Source organism: Hermetia illucens, chromosome 2 (assembly GCF_905115235.1).
Source record: "Hermetia illucens chromosome 2, iHerIll2.2.curated.20191125, whole genome shotgun sequence".
NCBI classification, from domain to species: Eukaryota; Metazoa; Arthropoda; class Insecta; order Diptera; family Stratiomyidae; genus Hermetia; species Hermetia illucens.
The window spans coordinates 98297767-98320232 of record NC_051850.1 but is presented as its reverse complement, the minus strand read 5'-3'; the positions used below and the strand labels follow the sequence as shown (position 1 = coordinate 98320232).

The window sequence follows — 22466 nt, the reverse complement described above, 5'->3', positions numbered from 1 at the left end:
GGTTTCATTTGAGAATCCAGCCTACAATTTTCCTTTTAATTTAGAATGCAATCCATCTTTCGATTGTGCGGTCTGGCTATTTAGCCATTTTATTTCAAATTCGGTTAGATAACTGAAGAAGCTGAAAGCAACGAATTTGATATCAAGTTGAATGTTGGCGATTACAAGCAAACCTATTATTTCAAATTCCGGATGGGATGCATTATAAATTGATTGAACTACTTCAAGCTCTATAGTGTAGTGGTGGCCTGACCTTGCGAGCAATGGCCAAGTCGTACTGGAACGCAGATTTTAGTGGAAAGTTTTTCATAGTAGACGTAGTACCACTGGCTATCTATTATATGCAACATTTTTTTTATCTGGAATCCAGTTATCCAAAAAGATAGTGTAGCTTACTGCTAAAGCCGTGCCACTGATGCAGAAATGACGGGGTTAAAGTTAGAGAACACTCAGATTTGGACACATAACTCTCATTCCGCTTCTGAGACTGCGTCCTTACCCCATCAATAAGTCAACTGGCTTCACTTTTGTGCAGGAAAATATTCTTTGTAAACAATCGCTTTAAAGCCGACTTTGGACAGAGCCCATGGTAAATACCCATATACATATGTGTTTTTTCGTCAGAGCTTTCCATCAATTTTGAAATCTTGCCGTGGGCGCTTGCAAGAGCGCGAATGGCAAACGTTCCGCGATTACATTTGTTATTGTAAGACAACCCGGTACATACCCTGTTCTCGTCAGACAATTAATGCAAATCACAATCGGGGGCGATAGCAAGCTTGACGGTAATTTATTCCGCAACGGATTGCATTGAGGGACAGCTGCCAAAAGTTCAAAAGGCCAACACAGTTTCATCAATTTTCTTCTATCCGTCAGGCGTCTGAACGAAATAGAGAATTATGCATGTATCCGACTGGATGCTATCCGAGTATCTATCACTCATTCAGAGAGTATTTTTCAATCAAATCTCACGTTTCTCTAGACTAGATGTAAGGGTTGAATGAAGCTTAATGTGGAATGGGGCCAGGAACGGAAAAGGGTTCCCGTAGAAGCAGTGGCAGCGGTGGCAGTTAATACCTGAATATCATTACATGGGTTTGGTATTCCGAACTACAACAATGTAAATCCATTAAGCATACAGGATTTATGAGCACAGAGTTTCTTTGAATCCCCCTGGAGCTAACACGAAGAGCGATATGGCGTCTGCCTCGTTCCATTCCCTAGGTACCTGCATAATAAATGCAAATGAGCTTTTTCCAAGGCCTTTGTTTTACCATTCGTTACTTGTGGCGTTGGAAATGAATGGATAAGGCTCCATCGAGTTAACCCTGAACCACAAGCCGACCGACAATTCACTAATATTACAACAACTCAGTGTTGCCAGTGGACAATATACAAGTCATTTTATGTAGGAATTACTTGGATGACTATCCAGTGCACGCTATCCTGTTCTTGAATGATGTTCATAGTCGTGCTTAGATATAGATGACCGTGCCTTTGTGGAGATGACACAAGATAAAGCGATAGTTATTTTGATGTTTCGGGGCCAAAAATATCTTAGAGTTTTAGGCATATGATACGTTGAAATATAGGAATAACAGAAATAGTATAATGTGGATATTAAGGACATTTTCCATTTCGCTTAACTTGTTGTTCTATTCAAATATCCTTTGATATACTTCGTTGAGTAATAAATGGATTTCTACTGAATTATAGGTATACAGTAAATCAAGTACATAATCGGACAAAGGCTGATCCTTATTATAATTGATTATGTGATATAGATCTCTTGAAGGGTCTATTTATAGTGGATATGGATAATTTTGACAAAAAAATCATGAATTATTTTACAAATAAACATCTCCAAAAAGCGAATCTGTCGTCCCCCGATTATGTGAGTGTGAAATTTTTATAGAAATCTCAGGGACAGCATTAGCAATTTGTCCTCCAAAGAATATTATCGCATGAAAATGAGAGAAGTGCCAGAATAGAAGAAGTCCATTGTCTAACGTAAGTTATTACCTTGCCTAGCAGTACATCGCAGAGTGTGGTATATTTGGATATCAGATTGTGTTGTTTCTATAGTGTAGTATTCGTGTTATTTAGTTTCTTTAGTTGTCCGAGGAAATGACACAATATGATATTAAAATGAAAGCAAAGCCTTCATTTACTGGTTCATTCATTTTCATTAAGAACACAATCTTTTAAGCACGTCCAAATACATCGATAACCCACTTATTGCGAGTCGACTAATTTCATAGAGAATGTAGAGAGAATTAATGTATCATATATAACATAAATTATTCAAAATTATTATTAATGATTAAATTATTACCATCTAAAAGGGTAAGTATGAAAATTATAGGCATCAGCGTACGACTATTCTGATCATCCACACTGTGATCATCTTTAAAGTTGCCAGTTTGTCTATCTGACTATCATTTGGAAGTGGGAAAACAATTTTTTTAACCAGAAAATAAACACATGTACTATATATATTGAAACTCCTCCTAAGATAATAAATAAGCACACGGCCGCCATCAAATGTGCTCCTTCTGTACACCATAGCAAGTCTCGTGAGGAATAGCATCGTGTACTCGAAAAGGAATTGTCCATGTCACAAATAATAATGATTTTGTTGTACACAATTGTGAAATAACTTGCAGCCAATCGCAAGTGTTTTGGTAGATTAAAGACGTTTATGGTACAGTTTATAATTTGTCCCTCCAAATGGTTCTCAGTCGTATAAATCCATTGAAATCCCATTTCGGGACAAATCCATCGCGCAATTTCTTGGTCTCCTTGCGGAGTGCGTACTTCTGCTATTACTGCGGGATAAAGCAGCAAACTGTACTGTAGACTGATGCGGAATATTGCTCTCTTGAGGCCAACCTACCTCGTTAAGGGTTGATATAGCTGATTGTCCGCATCTTGTGCGAGAATACTTTACTATTGACAAAACGCTACAGATCTACTACGAAAAACTGTTCCACCAATCTAGAGTGTTGTGCGAACCGTGCCCATGAGACATTTTCGCAATCGGGGGTAACTGACTGTATTCGGATGAAGGCTTACTGATACTTGGTCACTTCAGTAAGTAAACTTGAGCTTGAGCGTACTACTGTTGAATATTTTAGGGCGGACCGCTTAACCTCCACACTCGTGGAAATCAAATGAAGCAATAAAAAAGAAAAGCAAACAAGGAGAACCTCTTTCCACACACAAACTGGTCCATCGAAAGCGATGGAAATCTCTCTCCGCACCCAGGCGGTAGAGCCAAGTTCTGCATTGGTCTAAGACCACAAACAAGTAAGGTTCTCGATCAGAAGGTAAGGGCAAGCAAAACTATGTTTGAAGTTAGTATATCCCAGGCGCTTATGGTAAGTATTATAGAACGTCACGATACTCCGATACATTCCATCAGAAAGATGATGGAGCTAATGGCCAGCACTAGGACAACCTAGGTGAACCTCCACCATGTAAAAGCTGCGTGTATATTAATTGCAAGGGCTATTTGCAGCGACAACATTGGAAGAGAGTTGGCTCAAGGATCCTGCGGGTATCAGGTCTGCAAGGAGCAGGTATGCAGATAACTTGGGGTTCCTCTTGCAAAAAATCACAAGTTTGAATCATTCTCAAACCGAATTTTAAAAAAAATATATATGTTTTCACAGTTCTTTATGAAAGAATTCGTAGCTGTCCAAGTTTCATTCAAAGCTGGGCGTCTGGAAACAGTGGTAACATCGGACTATCTCCTGAGAGGCAAAATTTATTTGAAATTATTCAGAGCATGTCACCATTTGTGACCAGCACCAAGTAAGAGGTACTATATATAACTCTAGGGAAAACTCTTACGAACGGTCTGATGAAGAACTGGAGAACGCGAACGCGAAACAAACCTGAGACTAGTCTAGGTACAAAAATCCACAGACGATTTATAGTAACGTGATTAGGCAAGCTATTAAAGGGCAGTATAGGTCCAAGGGCGAGATATGGATTGGTACCGACGATGGAGGATAAAACCTGGGAAACGACTGCTGAACCAACACCAACAGCTCAACTACCAAATGCTATCTCCACCCTCGCGTGGTGATCCTGGCCCGGGCGTTGGAAGAAATGATTCGCGAAACATCGTCTTCTTCAAGTCCACCCAAATACTGGCCCATGCTGAGGATATTGACATTATAGGAAGAACAACTCGAGATATACAGTCTACCTCCACTCAGATGGAGCAGGCGGCAATTGACGCGAGATGGGTAAGTGAAGTTACGACGAGATACGTGGTAGTAATGTCAGCAACAAAAACCAAAGAGCCAACAACATCAAATAGGACTATTAAAATGAGAGCAATAAAGATTGTTGATCATTTCTCATATCTAGGGTGGAAAATCACAGCTTGGAACAGCGATGACGATGAAATCAGTGCACGGTTGTTAGCAGCCAACCGAGTCTTTTTCAGCTTACAAAAATTGTTTGGATTGAAATGACTCAGCATAGGATCAAAGCTACTGTACAAGACAATGATCTTACCAATCCCCTTGTATTTCTCGGTGAACTGCGTCCTTAGCAAGAAAATTTGGGCACTCTCAGACATGTCAGAGTTAAGTCTGTTAAGAAATTGAAAAGTAGAAGCATCTAGGCAATGTAAATGTCTGAAGAAACAAGATTGGCCATTTGTGCCTACAAAAAGTTTTCCCGGGGTCCCATCCCACGGCGGAAGATAAAAACATTCTACATGACCCTCCAATAACAGACTGAAGGAGAAAGGGAAAATTGGCAAAACATGTATGCTCAGTAAGTAAGGGCGGCGAGAACCTTTAAACCGGCTTTAAATGGTCTGTCTGTCCGTCTGTCTGTCTGTCTACCACAGAAATGATTACTCCTATTAATATCAAATTTGCTAGAAAGCTGGGACCTGTGAATTCCATTGCATGCAAATATCGAGCATTCAATGTTGAATAAAGCTTTTAATCCCTGAAGTTTTCAACTTCCGATTCCTTGAGACTATGCTTCAGTCTCATTATAATCACATTTACAAAACGGACAAAAACATCCTTGACGACTGAAATTCGAATACAGGGTAGCTAGATTGAGAGTCAACTTTCTACCTTCTCAACCATGGTACCGTCATCTTTGTTCAAATGGACAAGTGGAATTAAACTACGAAGGGAAGGGACATTTTCAAAGTAGCCAGAAGCATAACTGTTAAACATGGAGAGCCCAGCATACAAGTTTATTCACAGAGCAACCTAACAATGAAGTAGGATGTATGTATTGATGCCGCTAACACCATAAGTCATTTGATCAACGTTATGAGCAAATTTCAAGAGTCTTTAGTTCCATTCGAGGTTTTACTCAATTTGTTCATATTGCTCCAAGTACCAAGCAAGTTACTGACTTGGCATAAATAGTGCACCTCAAAGTACACAAAAGAACCTCATACTTCTCATTAGACTCTAAAAGGGAGAATGCAGAATGTAGTCCTGGTTCCACTATTCAATCGAACACGAATCATTTCAAAATTGTGTTTAACGTTTTCAAAGCTTTTACGCTTCAAAGCATTGCTAATAACAATCGTCAGTTCTAAAATAATTTTGATAATAAGCTTATTGTATTTCCCTCTCAATAGTGAAACCATTTTGGCGAAATATCACTCCTGGCTATAATTATTTTCCAGATCAAAGCAAATGAGGTTCTGAACATGAAAGCTCCGTGTTTGTTGTATCATAGTTTTGAACGGTTGCGGCAACGAACTCGCTGTAGAACGGGCTCTGGTTAATCTTTTCGATGAAATACAATGCACTTTGAACCCGGCAAATAATTTTCCCTCAAATTAGGTCCCGGTGCGTCTATGTGAGTATATCCCTGAAATTCATATGCACATAAGTGGAACGCTGCCACCACTCATGAGTTATAATGAAGGAATGGTGTAATTAGCGGAAATTGCACTCAAACACGAGAAATACAGCACCGTTCGAAAGGAAATTAAACGCTAAGGAAACCAGAAAATTGAAAAGCCCCCATACGTTTAGTAGGCATCATACTCGTATATTCCTTTGTTTTTGATAGCAAAGGAACTCAATATGGCTGCAGTTGAGTTTGCAAGAAAAGGAACTCTTGGCATTTCTGTTGTTCGGAAAACAATTTACTTTACCTTCCCTAGCCTATGGAAATTTTTGATTAACCCACCCGGTGAACTTAGGGCTTCTGTTGAAAGAATTTGCTCAAACAAGCTTTTGAAAAATTCCCGGAAACCACAAATTGAATTAAGAAAAATACTTTCAAAATTTATGATAGCTTGCGCCACGTGCAACAGTTGAGTAATTATTTAAGAATAAAATGGATTATTTATGTCATTCACTTCAATTTGCTGTAATTTAAAAAATAACAAATAAATAAATTGACCATTCCCATTTGCCCTTCTTTAACTTATATTATGGACAACTAAGTAAGTGATATTCAGGTGATACTCGTCGTCCCATCTTCTTGTAAGTAGCATGACACTTGAGGTTAATTCAAACAAGTGGGGAAACTGGAAGCTAGACGCATCAGGAATGAAAGGTTTAGTTTGTTTCTTATGTAAGTATATTTGAGTGCACAACTATCCCATCTGTACGTAGCCCGTAATGTATATGTATATTAAATATATCTAACTACTCACTTTTATGTGATATTGATATTTAGCATTTTGGGTAACACAGACCGCGGGAAAGACAATTTTCAGCTACTGTAACTTTGTTAGTAATATTTTAATGAAGCTAGCCGATATCATGTTTCATACTATAGTCTACATTGTTGCATATTGTAACTCTGGGATGAACTTTAGGGTCAAGTGTCAATTTAACCAAAAACAGAGTATATTATTAACATAATTTGAGTCAGTATCGATATGGACAACGTATAGGGGGAGATTCATATTTTTTTTCGGATTTTTTCAGCAAATGTCAAAGCTAAGACTGGCTTCGAAAAGTATTAATCGAGACCTTTCATTTGATACGCAATATGCATGAATGACCTCCCCTTCCTCTTACACTCAACATAGAAAGATGTAACTTACTACATGGGTGTGTGTATACAGTTCCCACCTTTTTACCAAACATCGTGTCAATCGGTATAGCCGTTTTTGAGAAAAGTGCATGCGAGAGACAAGCAGACAGACGGACAGAAAGACACAAATAATAACATTTTGTTTCTCAAAAAAAAACTTTCAAAATGTCTACTATCACCCAAGAGCAGTCTAACTGAAATGTACCGCCACAATCTAGTTTACCTCAGCGCTAGGCAAGGTCGAGAATCCAAATGTGGCCCTTTGGGCACTTTAGTCTTTCGTATATAATTTACAATGATCAAGTGTCCTATTTTATAGAGCGTTTCGAGATTGCGCCGAAATGAATTACGGAACAATATAATGATGCACGGTATGATGAACGACCTATGAGGTCCTCATCCTACTGAGTCGAAGCAGTTTTATATCACCTTCAGGGAGGGAAATAAAAGCTCTAATGAACATAATTAACGACTGGGAGCCCTGTAGGGCATGCCTCATAGTCCCAGTTTTGTGTAAAACAAAAGCTTTTTAAAATGCGTATACTATCTGCCTGTCAGTCTGTCTGTTGGTCTATCGGCCTGTCACACTCATTTTTTTCAGAAACGGCTATACCGATTGACACCGAATTTGGTAGAAAAGGGGGAACTGTAAACATTCACGCATACAGTGGAATTTAAGCAGGGTCCCCGTACACGGAATATAGTCATGTGGGGTATCAAATGAAAGGTCTCGATGAGAGCGGGGCAGAAAAGTGATTATTTCTTTCACGAACCCATTCTCTGAATGTACACAACCGAAATATCTGAAAAAAAAAATACAAAACTGCCACTATACGGTGCCTGGCTGGGCTAGGCTTCGAAATGCCCCTGATAGTGATTTCTGTTCAAATAAAGTTGATAATATTACTACAGTTTGCAGCAACTGACTGAAAAACCCATCTTAAGTTCATCTTAGAATCATGCAATTTTGCAGCAGACTATAATATAAAGTATGATCCTACCTAAGTTTGGTAGAAATCGCACTATTACTTGCAATAAGTCAAAATTGTCACTTCAATACAAATGCTAAGACTTTGAATGTCAGTAGCACGCAAAAGTAAATATTCTGACATAATACATGCATATACATTACGTGCTAGGTACTAATGAGACCAGTGTCCACTTAGATGTTTTTATATAAGAAAAGCACAAAACCTCTCATACCTGAAGCTTTCGCTTTCCCGACTTGTTGTAAATTGGACGGATGTGCAAAGAGGACCATTCCCGGAACTTAACTTGTGCAGAGGTAAGCAAATGTATGTTAACGGAACACTTCTGATGAAATTCGCTTGCTTAGTATCATTCTATGGTAGCATTCGGAATATCTCTCCTTAGACTACCATTTTGTAAAACTGAAGAATCCATGATGGAAAGTGCATTCTAAGTGGGTCCAACTTCCAATTGTTAGTTGGCGAAGTCAAACAGATATGAGGCGGTAAACTGATGTTTGACTAATTGCGCTTTGGTCATAAAATGACCAAAGTGCGTAGTCAACTAGTCACTTATTGGTATATTTCCCAAAGGTTTTGGATAAAGAGGAGAGGAATGAAATAGCATGGTAATTCTTCGCAAGAGTAATATCACACATACCTTTTTAATGCATGGGAACAACGAGAGCCTCTTTTTGAAAACTAAGGAAAAACCAACACTAGTTAAACATTATGCTGAGATGGAGCGAAACGTACTAATTTAGCAAGAAGAGGTTTGTATTATAATAGGGCCGCAAACAAATTGCGCAACAGAGCAATAATGCCAAACGACGCGTTTCCAATACACTTAGTCAAATTTTGTTCAAACATTAGTTTTAAGTTGGGCATGATACCTGCAATATATCATCAAGTGCTATTGTATCTCAATAGTAATACTTATTGCGATCAACGGTGACTGAATTCATGCCGAAAAAAATAAACAAACAGTGGAATCAGCTGAAGAAGGAAGCAAGTGGCTACCGAAATAAGTATTCGGAGAATTACAAAACGACGTCCACATATTCGCCAAGCCAGCCTTAAGAAATAGTCTCAAGCGCAAGCGCGTTTGGGAGATGACTGAGCGGTGTGAAATGCAATGTGGGAACGAACCAAGGAGGGACTTCAACGCTGTGCAGGTTGAGGGATGGGTCGACCCAGTTGCTCCTTTTTAGAAAACCGAATGGAACTTTTACGATTGTTCTGGAAATACATTATCTGAGAGAACGGGTGGAAGAATTGGAAAGGAGAGGATTAGGCGTTTAAGCAAATCTTTTAAAATGAAGCAAACTGAGACATTAGCAGAGTGGTTGTTAGTAGTGTTAAGCAAAAGCTTCCATACTATCCCTTCAGCATTTCAAAGTACCTGACATAGATGGGAACATCGATTCCAAAGGAGGATATAGAGTACTTGTTTTGGATTTTATATGTAGTTTTCATATTGAGGTTGGGAAAAATTACTATTCAAGTGCAAAGAACAAAAATTAACAAAAATAAATAAAATTAGCTTAAAATCATTCTCGCTGAAATGTCTAGAGAAGCTAGTTGAGCACCATATTCACAAACCGAACGAAGGCAACCAAACCCTATCAGTTGGGGCTTAAGAATATACTCAAAGTCTTCCCTGCTTGTCGTAACTGGTGACTAAAAGTAATAGAAATTTATGGGCTAGCAACCTGCAAACTTTGAAACGTCAATAACGCCTCAGATGGGGGCTGACCTCATGGCAACGGCCTTTGGTAATCGAAAATGGACTATGCTTGATTTCTGGAATGTGGGCACGATCCTCGATAACGGTAGGGTCTTCAGAATGCTTGCTTTCTTTAACTTGAGCGGGAATTCTAGCGATATAAGCTGAATGTTTAGGCCTAAGATAAGTAAGGTGTCGAACCCTGGAGAGCACTCCTCTCCCTCTTACGGCAATGTGCTTTTGTACTCTACAAAGCCAAGTGGTAGCGGGCGCAAATCCGGGTCGGGATGCTTCTGATTTCTACCGTAAGGTAAGGTTCCTGAAAGACTTTTAACTGCAAGATTCCGATCCGCGACAAGAGAGACTTTGGTATTGCGTTGGTTAGGGAAGTAGAAGATACCGCAGATTGCAATTATTTCAAGAATGTTTACCACCGCCGATGTGGTCGCAAATCTTTCGATAGTCGTGTGAGGGACGTCAACGGTCGACCTCATCCACAATACTGAACAGCTAAAGAGGTAGAAAGTACACTTCACCACTCTTCTTAATTGTATCTCATTCGGTGAAAAGGGGGGCTTGTGGATGAAATTGCTAGTCACCATAACATGCAAATATGGAGTGTTCCTCAAAGCAGAAGAGCACTCATTTCGCCATGAATGCACTGAAACGGAGTCCCCCGGCAGATTAATTTATCGCTGCACCTGCGGTTACTGCAGATCTGCTGCTTCCATTCGAATGGAAATCTTGGGAATCCGAGACTTTTCTCAGAGAGTGAAAGAAGGGGATCATAGCCAAGTTGACAATTGGAGGAGTATGCTCCCTTCCTCGTAATGATAATAGCTAAAATAATCAATAATCAATGTATCAAAGAACTTTTTGAAAGCTTGATCAATGGAGATTAGGCTGGTTTCCGCTCGGGATGCTGGTGCATTGACTACATCAACATCATACAAATCATTTTGGAACAGTACGCGCAGTTCAGATCTTCCATTCCCTGATTTCGAGAAAGCTTTCGATAGCATGAACAAGTAGTGCATCTGAAATGGGGAGGAGGGGAATTCCAGAGAGACTAATCTTATCAGAGCAACATATGATGGCGCTAAATGTTCCATGCTGCACCGAGGTAAAATCTCAGAGGTCAAAAGCGGAGTTCACCAGTGTTGCATTCTGTCACCGATATTATTTCTTCTTTTTATCGGTGATGTTCTTTATGCTGCCTTGTCCCTAGGACGTGGATTAATTCCACGGACTATGACATCTATCCTTAAACACATGACATCTGCTTGCTCTCTCAGTGGACCGTCGCCACATGGCTGCGGATTTTTAAACAGAGGCAAGTAGAATTGAACTGAAGATTAATGCCAAGAAAACAAAGGTCCTCAGTCGATCGGTCATCGCACTGTCTCTAACGAGCAGAACATCGAAGACGTTGATCAATTTGTACATCTAGGAAGTATGGTTTTTGCCGACGATGAAACTGGATGTTAACAGCGCTAGATACACTGTCGCTGCTCTGTCTAAAATCTGGAGGTGCAGTTATCTCAAGACCAAGATCAAGTTGAGACTGTTCTGTGCTACTGTTCTGTGTTGCTATATGGGAGTAGCACATGGAAGCATTCACAAGCTGTAGAATTGCATCAAAAACGCATTTATAAATTGTGCAAAGCATCTCACTATAAAGCACTAAGCACGTGCCCAAGCACGTAAGAAAGGAGGACATTTTGATAGATCTACAATAGAGTTCATCATAGTTCTTATGAAAATCTTCAAACAAGTAAAAATCACCTTGAAAATGAATTAATTGATTTGAATCGAAATAGTGTATGAAAAATAATGAGGGTTGTTATTCTAAGTTGAAATTAGTGTCCATGTTTTTTTTTACAGTTACCTAATCTTTTTAGGTACTAACACTGAAGAAGGAGGCACGTGGTCTCCGAAACGATCGTATGCGGGGAAAAAATAAAAATATTTACAGGGTAAGGAAAAAAACCTAGTTCTCATTTTTCAACTTGTTATTCTATTCTATTATCTTCGTTAAAACATGTCAAGCTAAAAATATTAACACGGCCTCAGAGCGCGCTGCAAATAATTACGAAAATTTTTAAGAGGGAGGGGCCAAGTTGACTTGAAATTTCAAAAGGATCTGAAATTCGGGGACTGATGAACAACAAACTTTCGTCACACAATTAAACGCATACCGTGGCGAAATACTACAGGTAACCTGCCCGAAATACAGAAGCTAGATTTGGCAGCTACCAAAACATGGCAAAGTAAATGTTTAAAAAAAAATAATAGAAGCTCCCATCCGGTGGTTAAACAGGAAGAAAGAGGTGCGCGCAGAATGGTGTTCTGCTGGTAATTGTTAAGAATGGAATCTATTGACTTTGGATGGCAAAGGCTCACCACCTGTCCAAAGTCGAGGAGGATTCGGTCCTCCTATAACAATATCCGATCGCGATTGCCGGTCTTTAGCAAGGGCCAGGCTGTGTACACTAATTAAATAATTCTGTGGGAACATTGAAATGATCATTGACTCGTGGGTGCAAGAGCTAGTATCCTTCGTGGACACTACAGGCTGGCTTTGTAAATCTGAACCGGGTGGATTTTGCTCCCGTTGCCATTCCCACGGCGGATAAAACGAAGATGAAACTTACATTGATTATAAAGCAGTGCTCAGCCCAATTGATTATCTGAGAACCACCACCCCATCTGCAGTGTTCCTAGAAAAGCGAAAGTCCTTGTGGAATAATTAGAGCAGGCAATTCGAAGCACATTCTTCTCGGAACCACTCGGCTATGGGGTTTGATTTTTAAGTCAATAGTCTTTCATTTGTATAAATTCTCATGGACCTATAACCTTTCCCTCAGGAATCCCCCAACAAAACCGACGGGCTCGTGACGGTTTTTGAGTTTATCACAACTCACAGCTCTTATTAAAAATATGGAAAAGAGTCTGCCGGACTGGAGAAAATTCCGACTTCGTCATTGGGAATCTTCCTACAGCTTCATTAAAGTTTTTTCTTGGAGTTTTAAATAACTACATAAACTACTTATAGGTATCTTTCACGAATCAGAAAACTTTAGCCCCATTTGCCTTCTTGGGCAAGTTTTTGGGAGGCTATGAACATTTAGGTTGGCTGAAAGTTGGGATCAGAAAAAAAATTCCTAACCTTCAGTTTGGATTCCAGTTTAAACACGGAAAATAGTACACTTCTATTTACCTCCACGTCATTCCGAGCACAATACCTAATGTCAACAGTAGGATGTGAATCGAACCAGACTAGGCCTTCGCCTCTGTGTGGGTAATCCGACTTAGCTATAAATTAAAAGAAAATTGGATGATTAGATTTGCGATATGGTTCTTATTATAAAGGTACTTCTTTGGTAGCGTGGGAAATGCAATTTCTGATCTAGTATCAGTAACCTCGAGAGTCCGGTCGAACCTATTTTCACAACTGATGCTTCCACCCCGGATATCAACGACGACACATTCATCTTCTCTTCATACCTCAATTCTAGGCAGTTGAAGTCATCAAGAAACATTTGGTAGACCTTTGCAAATACTACTGTATTAGTAATGAAACAAAAAAAAGTCTGCACTTTTCGGGGGAAATCTATGTAATTTGCATCTAGATTTATTCACAAGCAAGCTAATACTGCAAGAGTTAACCCAAATAGATTCCTAAAATTTAGTTCCCACATTGAATTCAACATCAGTAAAGTTCAGCGCATTGAATACTTCCTATTATCTTCTACAAAGGTAGGTCTTAGCACTAAAACCAAATCGGTTCTCTACAAACTCTTCATATGAGCACTCATGTGTTGGATCTATTGACATTGCACTGGTATGTTTTACAATAAGAAGCTAATAAAATGCTTACCAAATGCCTAAGGATATAAACAAGCTAGTGTTAAACGTCTTCAAGGCTTCACGTTCCAACACGTTTCAAGGTTCTTCAAAAGAACTGAAAACCATCTAAACCCGAAGATTTTAGGATTATACCAGCATGGTATAACTCCCACATTGACCACAATCCTTACGCGCTGCCAAATAATTAACAGTTGAGAGGTTGAAGTATCCCTGCTCGATCAGCATTTCACAAATTTAGTAAAGTTTTCAGTGTCTCCGTTTAATGCTTCTGGAGACATTTACGCAAGAAACACATTACGGATGAGCTAGTAATTATCAAAACGATATAAACTCTTAGATGAATTTACACTAAAATGGGCTCACTCACTTGTTAAGTCGATAGAATTGGCGATCCAAAATCCAAAATAGGTGAACATTAGCTTCTCTATTTTCTTTCGAATGTCCCTGTCATTGACCCTTTGAGCGCTCATTCTGTTACCACCGGCTTATTAAATATGAAGGAATTATGCGAATGCTCCATAAAGGAGTAAAAGGGAAACTTCTTGTGTAATACGATATATTATTTCGTACAATAGTCTCCTTTCATCGGTGCTGACGAAGAGATGATTGAGGGCGTACAGAAATCCAGAGCTCATTTTGCGAACTGTGTTAACGAACGCGGTATCATCTATAGTGTAAAAGTGGAATTTTGTCAAATGACCTTTCTGTATTGCTGAGGAGTACATGCATAGACCTTTTCTTTTATTATCACGATCAGCATCGACAGCGGAACCACCAATTAGATATCCCTAGTAGCTACATGACATCCTGGCTTAGTTAGGGCCCGCACCTTTTTGCAATAGATCTCTGTAGAATTTCTGAACTGAGTCATTTCCACCATGCGGATTGGGTAACCCGCCCACTGCAGCTTATTAAGTAGGATTTTATTTACAACCAAACCATCGTTACACACTTATTGAATTTTTGGATGTATAAGCTGCGGAATCGTCCATCTTTCCATGGGGGGCAAATCATGTTTTGCAGGATTCTCCAAGCAAACGCTATTAACAGCCCACCATTTTTTTCCCTTTTACTCCTCTGATATCTCTGAACAATACATGGTAAGTCACCATCTTGTACCGTAGAAGCCTGGACCATATTGTGAGAAGTTTTGAGCGACACAGCCAACAATCGTACAGGGATTTCGTCACCATAGACGTTTTCGGTTGTGATTTGCAACCCCCATCATCAAAAAAAGATGAAAATACCATTCCTTAGTATTTTATCAGGTTGTCCACAAAGTTTTCGCACAAATCAAAGACAGAATTCATCAGATAAGTTTATAAAAACCTTTAATTATTTAATTTAATATATAATTGCCTCCATTAGATACGACTTCCCTCCATCTATCGGGCAACTTCAAAATCCCCCCTCTATAAAACTCTTCCCCCTTCCCCTCAAAGTACGTGCGAAGTGCACTTTGGAGGTCAGCTTCAGAAGTCATTTTTTTACCATCCAGAAAATGTTGGAGGGACCTGAACAAATGGTAATCAGAAGGAGCAAGGTCGGGACTATACGCAGGATGACTCAAAACTTCCCAGCCAAGCTCACTCAATTTTCGCTGAGTAGTTAAAGATGTATGCGGCCGGGCGTTATCATGATGAAAGACAATATTTCGCCTGTTGACCAATGCTGGTCGTTTCGAACGTAGCTAGGTGTTTAATCTGTCGAGCTGCTCGCAGTACTTATCGGCGGTAATGGTCTCGTTTGGTCCCAAAAGCTCGTAGTGTATGGGGCCACGAACGTCCCACCATATACTGAGCATTCGCTTCTGCTGATGAATAGACGGCTTTGCTACCGATGGACCCGGTTGATCTCGATGAGTGTAGGCTCGTTTCTTCGCTACGTTTTCGTGCACAATCCATTTCTCATCGCCAGTTACCAATCGATTCCAAAAAGGGTCGTTTTCGTTCCGTAAAAGGTTAGCGGAGCAAATTCTCACTCTATCGGCCAGATTTCGCTCAGTCAGTTCGTGCGGTACCCACTTTGTGCTCTTCAAAACATATCCAAGACGCGTAATGGCTACTGCTACTCCTGATTTTGATACACCGAGATCCTCTGCAAGCACACGTGTCGAAAGAAAAGGATTCGCTTCCAGTTTGTTGCGCAGGATATCGTCGTCAATCGTATAGGGTCTTCCTGAGCGAGGTTCATCTTCAAGTGTCAGGTCTCCGCTGTAGAATTTTTCGAACCAATCGTAAACTGTCCTGCGCTTTACCTTTCCTTCACCGAATACCTTCGACAAATTTTCAATCGCCTTCGGCACCTTCGTCCCCATTTGAAACTCGTACAAAATGCAATGACGAAAATGTACTTTGTCGAATTCCATGTTTATCCTTGAATATCCTTCACAACACTGATCCTTCAAGGATAATTTACCATGCATTTTATAGTTAGGACTCTGACCTTTCCATTGGGATATCACATGTTGTACCTGCTGTTTTGGTTTGTCTGCTAATTGCTTTTTAATTGTCACATTAATATTTGTGCGAAAACTTTGTGGACAACCTGATAGATCATCGATTATCGAGGAGGGCACAAAAGATACGAAATTTGGGCATGTCCTTGCCAAAAATCTACAACAATGGTGCGTACACACGTACATTAACCGAAAGAGATGAAGCTTTGATTTTCTTATTGTCTACTACTGCTTTTTCAAATCAAATTGAAAGTACGAGCAAACTTAAATGGAACAGAAAAAACAAGTTTTTTTCCTCTTCAAAAGATTATCATTGAAATTATTTGCCGCAAACAAACATAATAAATACATCCTCGGCAACCGCAGAACCATTATTTCTTAGCGATCACCAAAATTAACTGGAACTAACCGTTATATACAATTAAAGCTCTATCTGGATAAATTTATTATCTAACTATGTGAATCTATAACATTCAGATAAATATTCATGCTTCAAATTAGTAAGCAGCACCGGTCGATATAAGTATGTCTGGGCATGGTAAATACGTACATTTGAAATCGGGTAATGAGGACTATTAAACAATTAATACATTTTCCCGGAATCGATACATTGTCTATAAATTGCCAAAGCACAACTATAAGTGAGGAAACGAATCCAGAAGAATCGACTGATCCATCGGCTCATAGACTTTATTGACCGTAATCATAAAATTCATGTACAATTGAAAATAAAGGAACATTCCTCGAATCCGAAAACCTGGAACTACATATCTAACTCGCAACATCCTGAAAACCTAGCGCTGACCTGAAGCCTTGTTTACAACAACTGAATCTTTAATACCAAGGACGACGCAACGAAATGATTCACCGTACATGAAGTGGTAATTCATGCCACATTTCCGTGCAATATCCCAATATTGGGCAAGTCATTACATTACGAGTACTTCCATGTGTAATGCCGGTGGGAAAGCACACCGAAGGCATTTGAATTGTTCAAAGTCTAAATTTAGTTTCTTGATAGATACTAACGTGCCGCTATAATTCAATAGGCTTTCACGAGCCTACATAATTCACTGCGAGGTAGGCGCATTAAAAACGAAGGTGAGTCAATTTACACAATCAGCCGGAAGTTTCATTAAGCCAATAAACTCGCCGACTAAGGAAAGCACAAGGATAATTGTATTTCAAAAACTCTCCAACACCTTAATTATTCAGTTGACTCTTTATCCCAATGAATGAATAATTTGCCATTCAGTGCCGCCATCCGAATAAACACCCAACATCAGACTTACACTACAGAGTTATTGTACGTATCCTCCTAAATAATTTAGCGTTAGATTTTCACATTTCGTGGAAACCGATCCGGCGAATCCAGGCTGCTCCTGTTCCTGCTCCTTGCCTAGACGATTCAAGCGGCTGCAATGACGACAACGACGAAAGGAATACAATGAAGAGGATATTCTGGGTTGTTGTTAATTATTCAATGTTTGCATTTCCATTAACCGAATTTACCGTCTCCCGAGTGAGAGAAGACTATTTTAATTAGGTAAACATTCCAGAGGTTTTATATCGCGTGTGCCTCACAACTAATAGGCAATATCACGTCACTATCGCAAGGATTTGCTCACTCAGAACTCTCCGTACACTTTGAAAACACCGCGTGTATACATGTGTATCACAGGTCACACCAGCACTCAACTTGATTTGCTTGATTTTCTGAAAGATATGTGATTTTCCACTTTTACGTATGTACACACTACTCCTGGAGGCCTGCAAACAGTAACTCAGAGCCCATGAACACTGACACTAATTACGATTAGTGCTTCACCTGAAAACAGGATACTGATAAGAGGATATGTGCCGATTCCCAAAACTTCGAGGACGTAACTCCCGCCTAAGTTGACATTACGGGTTCTCTTCGACAGACAGCCTTGCCTACCGTCCAACCGACTGTTCAGGACTAACTGAGGCTGTTAAAACGGAATTTTATTGTTAGGATTCTAACTTTCACCGTTGGGCAAGCTAAGGCACCTACGCGCAAACTCATCAAAAGCTCGGTAACAGCGCTCCCCTCCGGACTCATCGAGAGTACTTTCTAGAAAATTTGGTGCTCTTAAGTTCGCTTCCGTCACCGCTTGCTCTGGAAATACTCTTAAGGTTTCGGGACGTGAATATTTCCTATTTGGAGGTAAATTAAAGTATTAATGTGTGAAGTGCATGATATGATCCAAGAAGTAACACATTTTCAAGGCAAGATATCTGCTATCTCTCGGAACTTTTTGTCTCACGCCTCAGATTTTTTAAAGAAAGGAGCTGAATGGCAACATGCATACAAAATCATTTTATTCTATATTTTATACACACTTTTTATGCACTTTTATTCGGTTTAGTTTTTATTAAGATCAAGTGGTCTCATTCAGAAGAAGTGTTATTTCGAGTGTATCTTTTTCTTTAAAGAAGAAACGGATCGTGCAATTAAAATTATCCAAAGATATGTGGAGGACATGGCTGAAGCCGACTGTCACTATGGTTTGACTCCAGAAAATTCTGGGATATCGTCCATGGCAGGGTAGTCGAAGGAGTAGCTAGCAAGGCAATTGCGTCCTTTTCTTAATATGTAACCTATCCGGTGTCATTGGCGCATTTTAATCAACATGTTGATCCAACCATCAGTATACACGTAGATATCATTCGAAATCCGTCCAGGTGAGAATATTCTGATGATACGTTGCGGACGAATTTCGATAAGACTGAGGAGCTTTGAACCAACAACTTCGGTCACTTCTCACATACTGCTCACATCCAGCAAGCATATGAGGGGACTAACAAAAGTTCGGTAAGTTTAAAGAAAGAAAATGAACACTTTAATTTTTCCTATTTCCACAAATCCTTACCGGCTTGTATTTTTTCGACCTAATTTCAATTTCAATGAATTTGGTAAGTCTGCAAACCTACCTTTTCTAATATGCCTTCAAATCATTTTTTTTCTGGCTTCTAAATTTCGGCATTGCAAGTATAGTGTTCACCTGCTTCTTAAGGTTTAGTCACTGATTCGTGGAACCACTATAAAGTATTACATCACGAGGCGGAGTTCGCTCGCTCTGACTAAGGACAGATCGTGGATCATGAAATTGTATCCCAATCCTCCGAACGTGCTAGCATTCTCTGCAACACATTTTCTGGCGCTAGCACCTCTCCACATCTGTCAGAATACTAGTAGGCATCTTTGCTGAGATGACGAATGCTGCACCATCTGAAACAGTCGTGAAGGCGGAACATACACTCAAGACTGTTCTTATGTAGACTGCACTGCAGGTTTATTGGCATTAAATGAGATCTGGCAACCCTTTTCCCAAACTGGGGGTGCATACATACTGCATGTGTTGCTTATAACTGAACTTCGCGTGTATCATCACTCCCTTGTATTTGATAAACGACTTGCAAGTGATGTGCTTAAATTTAGTAGAGGGAGCGCAGCTCCAAGCACTCGGACTTTTGCTAGGTCCATTGAACTATCCCCGGAGATCGCCTATTTGACGGAGAGACCGTCAAATAGCGCGTTCACAGACTTTCGTAAACCTAAGAACATTCTTCAGAGGCAGAGAATGAGCGGACCCTTCGCTGCAGAAAAAGCTTACCAATGTATCTTTGTCTAAGGCTCCTTCAGAAAGATTTTCGTCTGCCAGGAGAAATTCAAACGTTCACATTCGTTTGGGTGAATTATTGCAATTTGCCTCTACAGAGTGGAGTTGGCAGTGAATGGTCGGATGGTAAAATCTGATTCTGCCCCCACCATTGTGGATCCAAAAACTTCGGCGAGTCTGTCTGTCAGTTTCCTCATTACCAGCTATGTTTGAGGCCCCCACATCAGAAATCGGATTTGCCGAGAACACCCCAGCACCTGATCCAGCTTCCATGATTGACCCGTCGAGGAAGATTATTAAGTCTGAAATTCGAAAAGGCTTGTGGTCATTTACCGAAGATTCTTCTCTTTTCGTGCTTTCCATTTGACATCCAAATGAACGGGAGGTAGATTTAGGATAACTTCGAATGCCGCGGTCCGCATACAACTTATTGCTCAAGTAATATTTAGGCAACCGAGCCCCTGAATCTGGACCAGCGGCTTCCTGCTCTTATCAAAGTTAGTCTCTGCCACCAGACGCTTCATGCGTATATCACCATGGGTTTTATTATGGTTGTATACATCCAATTAATCCGTTTTGTTGAAAGTCTTACCTATCGCAGTCCTGCAGCACCAGAATAATCTGCTGGATTTCCGGTATTGTTCCTGGATATGGTGGATATGTTAACTTGGAGTCGAAATATACTCCTTAATAACCAACTGCTTCTAGCTGCCCCACCTGACGTTCCTAGTGAATAAAATAAGTTCAGTCTTCCTAGCGTTCACAGTGAATCCATTGGGTAGACACCACCTATGAATTACAAAAAACTTTTGCGTTTGGGTGGTGGCTTAGGAATAAATATTACCTTCGTAGGAGTGTAAGCATGTGCCAGGCAAGTACACTATATCGTCCGAATATGTAGACCCTAGGCATCTATTCTCTCTATTACTAGAGTAGGAATAATCCCATTTGGACCCGCAGACTTGTATCTATGGAGCGAGTTGATTGCAGATTTCACTCGTTCTACTAAAGATATTTTGCATGCCAGAGTCCAATTTTTCGATTGAGGGCTGTATGTACCTGTAGAACCCGAGATGAGATTTTGGATGCTGCCTGGGAAGTGTAATTCAAATAAATGATTTGTTATTTCTTTATCGCTTTCCGTGTACCTCCGACTCTGTAAACGTAGATAATCCAGCTGCTGGCTACGTTCATTGACAAGGATACAGTTCAGCTTTGAGATCGCCTGGAGAGAGTTAGTGTCTGCGCAAAAGTGTCTCATGATGATCGTTTAGTCGACCTTATGCTTTCCTTTAGCGCTTTTTTGAGTCCCTTTGCAGCGATTCCCGCCATCGGCTGAATTAGACTTAATAGCTCGGTTGATGAGCATCCATGTCGTTCGCCTCTGCTTCGCTAAATTAGAATTTTACCATGGTGTTTTACCTTGCCTCCGTGATCTCGATTATGTTCATTACCCAAATTGAGGATCTGCAATTCTGGCGCTAACATCGCAGCCTGCTATTATTCCATACCTTTACTTTTGTCATAGTGGTAAGCCCTGATGAATATTCCGCTGGGAACTTCAGCATATGCATCCCCTGAAGCTGTTGATCCTGCAAATTTATTTGAGAGATATAACAACTTGGACACGATTCAGATGAAGATGCTGTGGGTTGGACGTCCCCTTCGATGCTTTTGGGAGCCAACACGTACAATGTAGAGCCCGGTATCCCATTTGTTCCCCAACGTCCTTAATATCTGGTTCAGAAATGCCGATGCCTAACAGCTTCGAGGTGGAGGTGTTAAGGTTCTGGACACCAGGTTATTTCTGAACCTCAGCATTATTATCCTCCACTTTTGGAAACCAGAGAAAGCACCTTTTACACTATGATAGCTCGGAAACTCTCCTCAGGGTCACACATTGTTGAAAGGGAGTAGTATTCTCTGAGCCGCTCGTTCGTTCTTTCGTGAAGGGATGCATAGTGAATAATGCATTGCATATTACAAACAAATATTAATTATATTCACACATCCACATATTTATTGATTGTAAACTCCGCATACATAATTTCACGTGCTTTGACAACTCATTAATAAATTGATTTGATTCTCTTATTACAAAAGAGTTCGGTACACCTCACAAATCTGGCAGAATCAAATTTCAGTTCCAACTAAGTACCTAGTCATGCTGAATGTATGTAGCGCGATCCATAAATATGAAAAGCATAGTGATGAAGTAATTGCAACGGAATGAAAATTATTTTATAAAAGAAGATGCAAATTAACAATAAAAACAGTTCCATTCTGAACTCAGTTTTTCATTTATCATATTAATCACTCTAACGGATTAAGCCATGCTTTCCGTATCTGGTTAGAACTCTCACGGTGCTATTCACCTGAGTGACAATCCTACAGTTATGCACGCTTCGAACAACTTAGGGAACATGGCCTGTCTTGATTTCATGGCAAGCTTAAAGGGTCTATTTGGTACTCCATCCAGACCGGAAGTTTTGTTATCTCGTATTCTACTGCAGCTCGTTTCTGATGACTGGTGGAATTGCCGCCATATTTAGAGGTCCCTGGAAGCTGCCAGTACCTTCATCTTATTAGGGCAGCAGTCCCTATACGATTGGGGAATATGCATCTCCTAGGCATGGACACATCATATGTTTTGGCGATGTATTGTGCTACATAGACAACTCTTTCAGTAAAAGTGCCTGATTTATTGGTTGGATCACAAACACTTTTACAAAGGTCTGTCGATCCAAAGCTTT

At 40.0% G+C, this 22466-nt stretch overlaps 1 protein-coding gene across 1 annotated transcript in view; it reads right to left on the bottom strand.

Moving 5' to 3' along the window:
• Positions 1-18018, bottom strand: part of LOC119649598 (CCN family member 4) — a 236649-nt gene extending 218631 nt beyond the window's left edge. The window contains exon 1 of the mRNA XM_038051812.1: positions 17362-18018. The gene's annotated coding sequence lies outside the window, so the exon portion shown is untranslated. The remainder of the gene's footprint in view (positions 1-17361) is intronic.
• Between the last annotated feature and the right edge of the window lie 4448 nt (positions 18019-22466).